The 13,904-nt window shown below is 32.3% G+C and overlaps 2 long non-coding RNA genes across 2 annotated transcripts; one reads left to right on the forward strand and one right to left on the reverse strand.

The window, feature by feature from the left end:
* Positions 1-1,105: 1,105 nt before the first annotated feature.
* LOC145169020 (uncharacterized) lies at positions 1,106-1,717 on the reverse strand. The gene is made up of 3 exons (XR_013742246.1): positions 1,630-1,717; positions 1,405-1,495; positions 1,106-1,299 (listed from the first exon to the last, which is right to left on the reverse strand). It is a non-coding gene; the product is annotated as an uncharacterized LOC145169020 (long non-coding RNA).
* Positions 1,718-7,286: 5,569 nt separating this feature from the next.
* LOC145108564 (uncharacterized) lies at positions 7,287-9,366 on the forward strand. The gene is made up of 3 exons (XR_013708385.1): positions 7,287-7,459; positions 7,577-7,664; positions 9,043-9,366. It is a non-coding gene; the product is annotated as an uncharacterized LOC145108564 (long non-coding RNA).
* The last annotated feature ends 4,538 nt before the right edge of the window (positions 9,367-13,904 follow it).

Below are 13,904 nucleotides of genomic sequence, written 5' to 3' on the forward strand. Positions count from 1 at the left end.
GTTGGATCAAAAGTAATTCGTTAAGGACATGATCGTTATCTTACCAATCTAATTTAATGTTTAATTTTTTTGTGTTATTTAATATATTAATATAAATGTCTAAAAATTTACATCATAAATCAAATTTTCAGATTTTTTTAAAAATAGTACTTTTCGTTTTTTTTTAACATGCAGATTTTTTAATTTTTCATAGAAAACATGTATTTTTGAAAAAAAAAATTGAAAAAAGTATATTTTTAAAAAACTGCAATTTTTTAAAAAAAAAAACTGCATTTTTTTCAAAAAAAAACTGCATTTTTAAAAAAAAATTGCATTTTTTAAAGAAAGTTACATTTTTTTTCAAAAAAAAACTGCATTTTTTTTAAAAAAATAAAATGTTAGGTGCATATATGCATATTTTTTCAAATGCATATATTCATATTTTTTATACTATAATATTCGTAAGTAAATCATAAAAAAACTCATTTTTATTTAGGTCTTGAAGATTTTTTGATGCAAATTCATCGCAAGGTAACGTTTATAGTCCTCATCTACAATAAAATAAGTATTTTAGTCGATACAAAATAAAATATAAAAAACAAAAAAATGCTATAAAATTCCAAAGCGTGTTCATGTCTTCGTGTCAATATTTCCATATTTTCTTCAATTTATCATCTTCACCTCTTCAATATTCATCACGATTTCATCCAAATCTACAAGAAAAAAAATGATTGATGCAAAAACACTTACAAAAATACATGTAATTAACATATGAATTACAGACGATTCACATATGAATTACATGTGATGCATATGTGAATTACATGCGATTTACATGTGAATCACATGTAATTCATATATGAATTACATGCGATTTACATGTGAATCACATGTAATTCATATGTGAATTACATGCGATTTACATGTGAAGCACATGTAATTCATATGTGAATTACATGCGATTTACATGTGAAGCACATGTAATTCATATGTGATTTACATGTGAAGCACATGTAATTCATATGTGAATTACATGTGATTTACATGTGAATCACATGTAATTCATATGTGATTTACATGTGAATTACATGTAAATCATATGAATCGCATGATTGAAACCCTGATTTATCTTTTTTTAGTCAATGAAAAAAACCTCAACTGTGAATTACAGGTTATAACATCCAACAATGAATGACCAAAGTTTCTTACTGTGTATTTTGATATTTGAGCATTCATCTTTTGCAATAGATTGTTGAGAGTAGAGATTGACCATGGATTCATACAATTTGAACCACTGTTAAGAGGGGATCCTCCATCCACCTTCAAATAACCATAATTGACATTGTTAAATATTATAACCATATTTGAAGAGCAAACTCATAATAAAAAAAAGAAAAACAGTTTCAAGCATCATATCATAGATACCTTCTTATGTGAACAAGCATCTATTATTGCTTGCATTCTTTCAAGAAAATAGGTGTGTGCCTTCTTCAACTTCTCTATTGGTTCAGCATTCCTATAACAAAACTTGACACTATACCCATTAGCAATGAAAACCATTAAGAGAATAACAATTTAATTTTAAATTATAACCCCTTGGTCATAAGATTAGACATAGATATGATATAAAGAGGAGAAGATTGTAAGGACCTTGAAATGCCTGACTGATACACTAAATGAGCCTCATTCATCATTCCCTTTGCTTCCAAGAACAATGCATATGACTCATATAGCAAAGTTTTATCCAAACAAATTTTAAGTTGTTCAATTTCCCTGAAAACAGCCTCATAGTTTGGACTAAAATCCATATGCAAACACAAAAGCGTTTTTTTTGTTTTATTACAGAGAAATTTTTCTGTGATGATAAATGAATGTATTACCCACAAATTATTCTAAGTTAAAAACTACACTAAGCTTTATAAAGGGCAATGCAGATAGATAAATCATAAATCCAGGGTTAATTTGTTCATATACACTGCTTAAATTTTGTATGTCAAAGTGATGCATTGACCTCAAGTAACAAACTATATCACTTCATTTGGAGCTAATGCAGTGCATCCATATAGACAGAGATAAAGAGGGAAACGAGATTACATATATGAGCCAAATCTTGAGAAATCTAATATCGTTTCGATATTCTGAACCATGCTTAAAGGTTTTGATGCAGTGAGATACAAATTCCTAAATCCATTCATTTTGAGATCACTAATACAAATTCCTAAATCCATTCATTTTGAGATCTAATTCACTAAAACAAAGATCAAATTCTAATCAACCGCAAGAACATTCATCGAAGCAAGTATCATACCGTTAATTAGGCTGAAGTCGTTGGGAACGATACACTCCTCATATCCAGTATCGTCATCGTCACCGGTCTCTGCGGGAAAGTGAGTGTCGTGTTCGTTGTAATGAACGACGAGATTTCCATATTTTCTTTAATTTATCATTTTTCACATCTTCAATATTTTCCACAAATTCTTCCAAATCTACAAGAAAAAAAATTAATGCAAGAAAACTCACAAAAATACATGTGTGCATATAGACGTAATTCATATGTGATTCACTTGTGATTTATATGTAAATCACATGTAATTCATATGAAAGTTACTTGTGCATTACATGTGATTCATATGTAATTCATATGTGATTCACTTGTTGTTTACATGCGAATTACATGTGAATCACATGTAATTCATATGTGAATCACTTATGAGTTACTTGTGAATTACATGTGATTATATGTAAATTGCATATGAATCACATGTAACTCATAGGCGATTCATTGTGAATTACATGTGAATCACATGTAATTCATATGTGAATCACTTGTGATTTACTTGTGAATTACATGTGATTCACTTATGATTTACATGTGAATCACATATAATTTATATGTGATTCACTTGTGATATATTGCTAAAATGAAACAAATTAAAATAAACTATATGTTTAGAAAAAATAAATAATTAAGATGATTTACATGTGAATTACATGTGATTCACATGTAAATCACAAATGATTCACATGTGTCACATGTGATTCACATGTGAATCACAAGTGATTCACGTGTAAATCATAAGTGATTCATGAAGCTGAATCTAAAAGCAATTAAAATAAACTATATGGTTAAAAAAAAATTGGTACCTGTCATGCCAGAAACAAGAGAGTTAATATCACTAGTATATAGTTTAGTTACCTTACCTCTCCGTCATCATCATCATTATCATGACACATGTAGATAATATTGATCCACCTTTAAACATGCTCATCTGGTAATTGGTACCTGTCATGACAAGAAAGCAACAAAACAGAAAAAAAATCACAACAATATATAAATAAACATGCTCGTCTGCTAATTTATATGTGATTCACTTGTAATTAATATGTGAATCACTACATAGGTATAGTCTTGCTTCCAGTAAATTACTAAAATATTATGCTAGTTTACATAAATTATATGTGATTTATAATTAATTATTGCCATTGGCTAATTAATCAAATGAACAAACCTTTGAAAAGTCTGAAAATATTTTGCCATTGCCAGACACTACTTGATCAAAGAAACTAGCAGGGTTGCGTACAGAAGATTCCAAAGCACTGATGTCTTCATGCCTGATACCAAATGACTATCCAGCTGTTTCATTAAAACAATACCATATCCAGTTATTTATTTGTGAATATATATATATATATATATATATATATATATATATATATATATGTGTGTGTGTGTGTGTGTGTGTGTGTGTGTGTTGGTTTTATTAAGATTATGAAGGGCTAACTTAAAACATGATATAAAGAAATATTCATTTATTAATCCCACATATGCACGCTGATTATTGCAACCATTTTAGTTTATATTTTTTTTATTAGTATTGGTTTGGATATGTTTTGGTTAACCAATCAACAATGAAAAATGAAAAAGGTGTAGCTAAGGCCTAAAAGTAAAAGGACTCCAATGAACAACATATATTGCATATTTATAATACCAATAGTCTTGTAGATCGTTTTCTCAAAATATAATTTAACAATCATATTTCCAACTTATTTATCTATGAAAATCAAAAATAACATATTCCAGTTTTGTCCAAATTTATATTCCAAAAAGAATGTAATATACTATAGTTTCCAAATAGTTTTATATAGAGTTTGTTTTCACTTGGTGAACGCATCTTATTAATTATAAATAATGTTATAATAAATTTCGATAATTAGAAAGGAGTTGTCATTGGAAACAGAAAACTTATACCTCAATATTCCAATGCAAAGACACAATAACATGTGAATTAAAAAAAATAGCAGTTAACAGATCTGGATATGTCCTACCAAATGAAATACTATACGTTGCCCTAGAATTAATCTGCAAGCATTTGTTTCAGGAACCAAAATTATTGTACGGATTATGTGAATAGGAGGAATAGGGATCTAAAGTCTAAACTTGAAAGAAAGTCAATCAGAGATGGATTGGATTAGGATACTCACCACATCTAGTTGGATTATAGTATCCAACAAGTTCTCTATGTCATCAAGATCTGTTTGCATCTGTGTGTGCAAGAATAACAAACATTATGAGAAACACAATAAGTAAGAGAAGACAACACAATTAAGGAGTTGATTCAGTAGTTACCTTTTGTGTTATTCCTAAAAGAACATCAGCCTCAACTTTGGCTACTGAAGCTTTTGCTTGTTGCAACTCATCATTTAATGGAACAGCAGTAAGTAGCTCCACAATTTATTTTTCTTATAATGAAAGATTTATTTGAGAAATTGTAATTTGAAAAACAAATTCAAAGCTACAACATAATTCATATAAACAAAGAGAAAAGAAGAATTCAAGTAAAAAGAAATTACACTGGGATTATTACAATTGAGCATACCATGATTAGCCCTAAGTTGTCAATTACACTAAAACAAAGTACAAAGATCAGCAAGAATCCAAAATTGAATTAACAGAAGAGCAATAAATGTGTATACGACCTAAAACTGCACATTTTCGCATTCAACTAGTATAAACTCGCAAACCTACCAAAGTTCTAATACCGATTTCAATCAAAAGCATATATAATTTTCACAATTTTGCCGATTAAACAACAAAACAATCTGACATATGATCAAATCCAAGAAGTAGTTAGAATAAAAGAAACAACACCATGATATAACTACAAAAGAGAACTTACAAGCGATGAAGCATCATCAACTTGATTGTCACAGTGACTGTGACGGTGGCGTCAACACCAGCGTCGACATCTTCGGAGGCGGTTACGGTACAGATGGAAGAGACAACATAAAAAACACCAGGGGAGAGAATCCAATCTTGAGGCGAGGTAAGAATGAAAGAGAGAAGTTAAGAAACTTGTAAAAAACAAGTGAAATAGAAAAATGTAAAGTGGTCTAACCTTCCGGAATGCGATTAACTGAGACGTCATTACATTTTCCATCAGGAATAAGCAGATACAATGATTTTTATGGAAATCGACGATATTGCCACTTTTGATCTGATAACGAGCATTTGATCATTGATTTTTTTTAGTAATTCGTGAATGGCTAGTATAGAGATGCACATCATACACTTCATTAATTTAATTTGGATCTGGAAAGGTACGTTTACTACCTTCTTCATTTCATCAATGGCGGATCATATATCCAGACGATTTTAGGGTTACGATTTTGTATATGAACAGAACTAATATGATGTAGTGGTGATCAGAAGAGTTATTCATGGTCAAACCCACGCCTATTTCAGTAGGATTTTGGGGAACGACGACATGGTAAAACATATTCGTAAGTCCAATTTCAATCACCAGAAAATCACAGATGAAGAAACCCTAACTTCATTGGAGAGGTGAACAAGTGAGGAGGACGTAGTTAAGAGAGATTTACGAACGATTTCAGATTCAAAATGAAAATAAAATAAATACTTACAGAAGTTGTTCATGATCGACGAGAATGAAGCCTAAATCATTGGAGGATTTCATTCCCAGTTTTAGGGATGTGAAAATCTCATACCCAGTTTACCCTCACGATTTTTATTAAAAACCCGTATACACCATTCAAGCTTTTGTTAATTATGAGATTGCCATAAAAAATCAGAGCCCTTAAAATTTTTGAGCTAGTGGTCCACTTTTAGTTCTCAAGTTCTCGGGAATATATGAGTTCTCAAATGATCATTCATCTCTCTCTCTCTCTCTCTATATATATATATATATATATATATATATATATATATATATATATATATATATACACACACACACACATATATATATATATATATATATATATATATATATATATATATATATATATATATATATATATATATATATACACACACACACATATATATATATATATATATATACACACACACACACACACACACATATATATATATATATATATATATATATATATATATATATATATATATACACACACACACACACACACACATATATATATATATATATATATATATATATATAATGAGTGGTAAACATGAAAGTTTAGAAAATCGAGGAGGTAAAAGTGATATTTTACAAGGTTCAAAGCCGAGGGGGTGAAAATGATATTTAACAAAGTTGATGGATGGTAATTGTCGATGCTTTGGGTAAACACTTAAATTTAGAAAGTCGGGGAGATTAAAATGACATTTTACAAAGTTCAAAATTGAGGGAGTTCAAATGATATTTTACAAAGTTGAGGGGTGGTAACTGTAGGAAAGTCATATTATATATACTACGGGAGTAAACACGAAAGTTTAGAAAAAGAATGAAGTAAAAGTGATATTTTAGAAAGTTCAAAGTTGAAGGGGTGAATGTGACATTTTACAAAGTAGAAGGATGGAAAGTATCATATATTACGAGTATAAACACGAAAATTTTGAAAATAAAAAAAAAGTAAAAATGATATTGTATAAACTTCAAAGTGGACGGGATCAAATGATATTTTAAAAAATAGAGGGAAGAAAATATTATTTTACAAAGTAATTTAAAAAATAAAGAGGTGTAAAATAGTATTTTACAAAGTAAAAATATATTTATGGGTAAAAATACCCACCGACATTAATTTTTAATACTATATAGTTAATATATAGTTATATTAATACAAACTCTTTTTTCTTTTAAACCGAGTTTCATCAACACATAAACTAATAAATTTTTCATTAAGAAAACATAAATTATTTTAAATAAACAATTGAAAACAGCCCATTGTTTAAATTGTTTTATGATTATAGTAAAGGAAAATTGCGTGGATATAGATAGAAAATCCAACAAATAAATATCAAACCAAACACTCTACTTGACTAGGCCATTGGTAGGGCCGCATAAAGATTATCTACACGCTTTCCGCGTAGTAGTACCCATGGAAAGAAACGTGGCATCCATGAATCAACCAAAACAAGCTAATTACATATGAACTGCTCCCCCCTCTACAATCTACATCAACAATGATTTTACCTGGACAATCTCAAGTACAGGTCTCTTTTTCATTTATACAAAAATTTCCATCCATTTTCTTCCATAATCATGCATATTACCTGCATTTATGTTTTTAAATATTTCGCAATCTGAAGAAAATATTTCATGATCGACAGAAGGTGATCAAGCGGTGGCAAAAGTTCACTATCTATCTTCGAAAAATTTGGATCCGTGTAGCTGTGCGTTTCGGAGTTCCAAAATCCGGTAATTCAATTCCTTACATGTGGCTTTCATTGTGTCGTTTTTTGGTTCTAATCTGTTACATCGGAGTTTGTTCTTTTGTTTTCTAATTGGCATTAAGGAAGCAGATTGGTCTACTAAATTACAACATAATTTGAGGATAGAATTTACAAAATTTTGTATAATCAAACATGAGTAAGCTTTGGAAAACGCCAAACATGTATTAGTTGTGATATTTGCTGTAGATTGCTTTTTTTTTTCGGAATTTTTTAGAGTTCACTTACTTTAAATTTCAAATATAAAGATTCAATTATATTGAGATTGAAAGCAAATAGTAACTACACCACTAGCCTTTTCTCGATTGCAAAATTATTATTTTTAAAAAGAATTATATTTATAGATCTTGGGTCGTAATATCACCATGAATGACTTGTTCAACACTCTATGGAGGAGTTCATAAACTTCAAGTGATAGGAAATCAAAAATATCAAACACCAATAGTGTATGAACTTGTTAATTGTTCATGCACACTTTCTTATGTGTTTTCATTTTGTCAGAGACAACTTTTAAAGTGTCTTGGTCTGTCCACACTCAAACCCCCATTCATTAAAACCCAAGAGTGGGGAAAGCCATATTCAACCCACATATAATGGAACAAAGTAAGTGGAAATGACAAATGCCCTACAAAGTTTTTAGGGTTGGTCGATTTAGTCATTAAAGTTATTTTATAGCTTTATGAGGGTATAAGATAGGTTACGACCTGCTTATTTAGTCTCTTTCAACTTTTAATAACCGTTACACCATGCGAGAGTGACTATTTAGACAAAAACAAACTCACAGTATGCCCCTATAAACCAAAAAATAAGTTCGGGGATCATTTAAACTCAAACTACGAAATTGACTTCAATCGACACTTCCGTCCTCGAGGGAAAACCAACTCACCTGAAAGGAAACAATACTCACATGTGAGTTGGTTTTCCCATCAATGACGGAAGTGTCAATTGTAGTCGATTTCGTGAGTTTTTGTTCAAATGATCACAAACTTATTTTTTGGCTTTATATGGACATAATATGAGTTTTTTTTCTTTCTAAATGGTCACTGTCACATGGTGTACCAGATATTAAAGATTGAAAGGGACTAAAAGAGCAGGTCGTAACATACCTTATATTCCCATAAAACCAGAAAATAACTTTAAAGACTGAATCAACCAACCCTAAAAATTTTATAGGGCATTTGTATCATTTTCCCAACAAAGTAACATTTAATTACTTTGTCCTAGAAAAAGTATTGATATCTTAAATCATCACTAAGATATATTTGATTTGGTAAACCGTCCTTTAATTTCATTTTAGATCTATGTGTATTTCCATTCTAGATTTGAAGTGTTTGTTTTGGATGTAGGGCTAGGAAGGCTACACCATGAGATTATGAGATGTGAATATGAGGACGTACATGTACTTTGGAAGTTGTTAAAGGAAAATGAGAAAGGGCTCTCAGGAGATCTTAGAAGCAAGAAAAATAGAACTTGTTCGAAATTGGTGCATTGGGTTGGCCGTAGATCACCATTCATGAGATTTTGATGTTTTTATGCTCTCTATCAATGGAACAAACAAAGATAGTGTTGGATGAGTTGGCTTGATTTTAATGATTTCTTTTTTTTATCAGAAATGGAAATAGATAACTGTACTGACTCAACGATGAATATATCAGGAGATTTAGAGTTGATATCTATTCCACATTATTTTACATTTTTGGATAAGATACAAAATTACGACATTACTTTTGCTTTTGTTCGGATCTTCCATAGGCGTGAGAATATTTGTGAATAATTTGGTCATTTACAAATGATTCTATTTTTTTAGAATCAAGTTATTTAGTACTTGGTATTAGAACATACATATGGTTATTATTTAAGAAAAAACGATAACTACGATCAACATGTTTAACCTTTATAAATTTTTAAAATATCATATTTGCCCAAATCGTTTTTTAAAATATTTTTAATAGTTTATAATCGTTTTTTATGTTAAAATAATTATAATAACCAAAAAATTGATCATATTGTCCCTACATCTAAATTGGTGGATCGTTTACTTCTAAATTGTTGAAATTTTGTCATTTTGATAAGCACAACACATCATCTTCATCCCTCTTTTAGAATGTATGCATTGACTTTTTAGTTTTTATTGTTGTCGATTATTGATATGTGGTAGTTGAAGGATACTTTAAATATTAGATTTGAAATTATATATATATATATATATATATATATATATATATATATATATATATATATATGTGTGTGTGTGTGTGTGTGTGTGTGTGTTAGGTTATTGTATTCTAACTATTTATTGTGTGGATGTAGCATTGATTGTGGACCAATCATTTTAGTTATTTTAAGAAGGTGATTAATAAATATTGTTGAATTAAAGATAATTGAAAAATATCATCTAATTTCATTGTAAGAGTATTTTAGTCAATTAAAATAAATTTAAAAAAGAAAATTTCTATATTTTAGGAGATATTTAATTCTCTTGATTTAAAACTTTTGATTTTTTTAATTAATTCGATTTCAATTCTTACGTAATATGTAACCAAAAACCGATTTTATTCTGTTAGAATATTAATTTATTAGAAGAATAGTTATGTCTGTCATAATGTTATTCTATTAGAATATATAAAATGTTATTCTATCAGAATATTGATTGAATGAACTTTTAAAGAATAACAAATATTTAGATACAAGTTAAACTTTTTTCTCACATTTGTAACATCCGAAAAATCATAATAAATTTTAACTTTTCAAAAACAACCCATAACCATAAATGTTTATAAAATCATTGTTTCAAAAGTGTATTTTAGTAATCAGAGTATCCCAAAATCCAAACAACATAAAACCACATGATGTGCACGATCACGCATTTGCCTTGCCCCAGTCATAAGAAGTACCTGAAACAATAAGCCAAAGCTTAGTGAGTTCCCTCAAAGTACCAACACACACAACATATAACATCATATACTCGGTCCACGCCTAATAGACTAGATTACCCCTGAGCCCACAGTATGAGTCTGGCTTGCCCTTTAGGCAGACAGCTCATATCTGGCTTGCTCCCGAGCCCACAACATAGGTCTGGCTTTCCCTGCAGGCCCACAACATATGTCTAGCTTGCTTCCGTGTTTTTTGGCTACCGCATAAAGAAGTACTACCTCAACCCAACCATACTATTTCGACATATACATAACATATAACACATATCCAACAAACAGGTAAACATATAACTAGTCATCAGACAAACAAGCAGATGTACAAATCACTACCGCATACTACATCTTATTTACCAGGATACTGATCTAACAGATCACTATAATTGTAACACCATGTTCCGAATCATTTCCTAATTCGGGGTTGTGACTAGAATATCGATTATCACAAGGCTTAGGGCCTTTGGGAAAGATAGATTTAGACCCATTTGGGTGTGGGTAATATATTTTAGATGATCTGTGTAACACTCTAAATTTTCAAACAAAATTTTCATTTTTAAAACCTCATAAAACACAATCTCATTTTCTCAAAAAACCCAAATGTATAAGTTGTTCAAAACACAAGACAACAAAATGTTTGACAATATCCCAAAATCCTCAAAACATAATCTCAAGCTGGTGTGTACAAGCAAGTCGGCGCCTTCCCGCGATCCTGAGAGGTACCTGAAACACATTTCACACAACATTGTAAGCACGAAGCTTAGTGAGTTCCCCAAAATACCACACACAAATAATTAGCCTCTCATGGCTATATTTCAATAAGGACCCTCCGGTCATGTGTCTCAGTGAAGACCCTCCGGTCTTACAGCTCGGTTCGGACCCTCCAGTCTGGTATCTCAGTGAAGACCCTCCACTCTCATAACTCGGTTTGGACCCTCCGGTCAGTAACTCAAATAAGACCCTCCGGTCAATAACTCAAATAAGACCCTCCGGTCACACAGTATTACCACTCAGGTAAGTATAGTGAGAAGACTCACCTCGTAAGTAAGCAAGTACGTCTCATACTCAACGATCGGTCTAAACTCCGCCTACATGTCATAATCATCTCTAATTAACAATTTATAACAACAGCTCCAAAGATGTTAAGCTAACCCCTTTTCTAACTCTCGGAAAGGGTGAAAAACCATTTTACCCCTCCATGGTCTCCATAATCGGGAAAAATCATCTTTTGAAAAATCAGGTGAAATACCATCTTCTAAAAAATTGGGAAAAATCCATCTCAACTCGCCGAGTTATCTCACCAACTCGCCGAGGTCGCAACGCGTCCAGACTATCAGGGAAAACCCTAACCAACTTGTCGAGTTGGCTCACCAACTCGTCAAGTCCCTTCAGCCCATTCTCTCATTCAGACGTTTTTAAGCAGAACTAAGGCCCCATACTCTAGATCTAGCCTCCCAAGGCTGAAATAACACGTAAAGCTGCAAGCTTTACGTTCATGCATGGCATCTAGGGCTAAGTTGCCAAACCAAAGCTCAACAAGGTTTTAATGCATGAAATTTGGCCAAAGCTTGATAAAGCTTGAATCTTTAGGCCCAAGGGACCTAATATCGTCCAGATCTAAAGTCTCATCTTCAAGGCATGCTCAAACAACTAAGGGACTCATAGAGAAGATAGAAATGACCATAAACTCCCTAATGGAGAGATCTAACACACAAGTGGTCAAGGTAATAGCTTTTTGCCTCCACATGGCAGCTAACACTGAGAGAATACTAGATCCAAGGGCTCTTTCTCGTCCCAAGCCTTTTGCTCCTCATACTCCTTCCAAGAGTGCACTAAAACACACACTTTTAGCCTCTCTCTCTCACGTACACACACATAGATGATAATAGTTCGATTAGGGTTTCTCTCAACGTGTTAAGGTGGTGAGGGAGGCGGGGTAAAGAACTTAAGGTCCTTTAAATAGGGTGCAAAACCTGAAAATTAGGGTTTTCACACTCAACTCCTACTCGTCGAGTCGGGTCCCTCCAACTCGTCGAGTAGACTCCAAAAATCACGCGGCCACTCAATCTCTACTCGGCAAATTGGAGCCTCCAACTCGTTAAGTTGCCCTGAAAAAATGAATATAATTTAATTAAATATTATACCGGGGAGTCGGGATGTTATAATCGGGAGTTCGGTTTGTGTTTTGGAGCCAAAGGGGTATATCGGTAAAAGTGTCAGTCCTGGCTTTTGTTCGATTTTGGATTTTAGTTCGGGAAGTTATAAAAAAAAGATGAGTTGATATAAGTGTAGAGCTTCTTGTCACCTTTCCGTGGATATAAGGATCGTTGAAATCGGACTTAGAACAAGGAAGATATGGCATTCAGAAGTTTGAAGGATTAGGGGTCATCCTAGTACGCGGGGCGTACTTGGGGAGTACGCAGGGCGTACTAGGCAAGGGATTCGTCGGTTCTCCTTGGAGTACGCTAGGCGTACCATAGTTACGCATGGCGTACTCCAATCAAACCTAAACCCTAATTTAGGGTCTTGGACCCTATTTAAGCTCTTTAACTCAACACCAAACCCTATTATCTTCAGCCTCCATCCCTTTAAATCCTAGAATCGAAACCCTAGCCTCCATTGGTGTGGTTTTTGAGCTTTTGGTGGTATTTGATGCATTTTTGTGATCTTTGAAGAAGAAGGAGTTTCTTGGAGAAGTGTGGGATTGCTTGGAGCTTTTGGATCCAACCTTTGTGCATCTTGATCTACCTTCTGAAGGTATAAAGTTTTTAACTTGATGACTCTAGGTGTTAGATCTAGTTTAAGGAGTATTTTGGGTTCATTTTGGTCCTTAGAGTCATCCTTATGAGTATGGGCTACTCCAAGAGCTTAATATGCTGGATCTTTGCATTTGGGAGGTCCCTTGTTCATAAAAATGTCATCTTGATGAGTTGTGTTGGACCATGCATGAGTTTGGGTGCTTATTATGGTTTGTATTAAGGTTTTGGTCCCATTAACCATGAAAAGAGAGTAAAGTTGCCAAGTTTACGTGTTAAGACATCTCATTAGGTCATATCTGAGTTTGGAAGTCATTGTCTTAACCATTAAGAGCTTAATGTTGATTTTTGGGTCCCTGTCGAGTACAATGGGCGTACGTAGAGGTACGCTCAGTGTAATGCTGAATTTTGCATCGATCATTTGTACTTTATGCTTCTAAAGTGAGTACGCGGGGCATACCCTTCTGGTACACGGGGCGTACTCCCCAACAAGTTGGTTTTGGGCCTTTTAAAGGTTTGGGCCTT

The sequence above is a fragment of the Lactuca virosa genome, chromosome 4, assembly GCF_052849685.1.
Source record: "Lactuca virosa cultivar CGN04683 chromosome 4, Lactuca_virosa_CGN04683_v6, whole genome shotgun sequence".
Taxonomy (NCBI): Eukaryota; Viridiplantae; Streptophyta; class Magnoliopsida; order Asterales; family Asteraceae; genus Lactuca; species Lactuca virosa.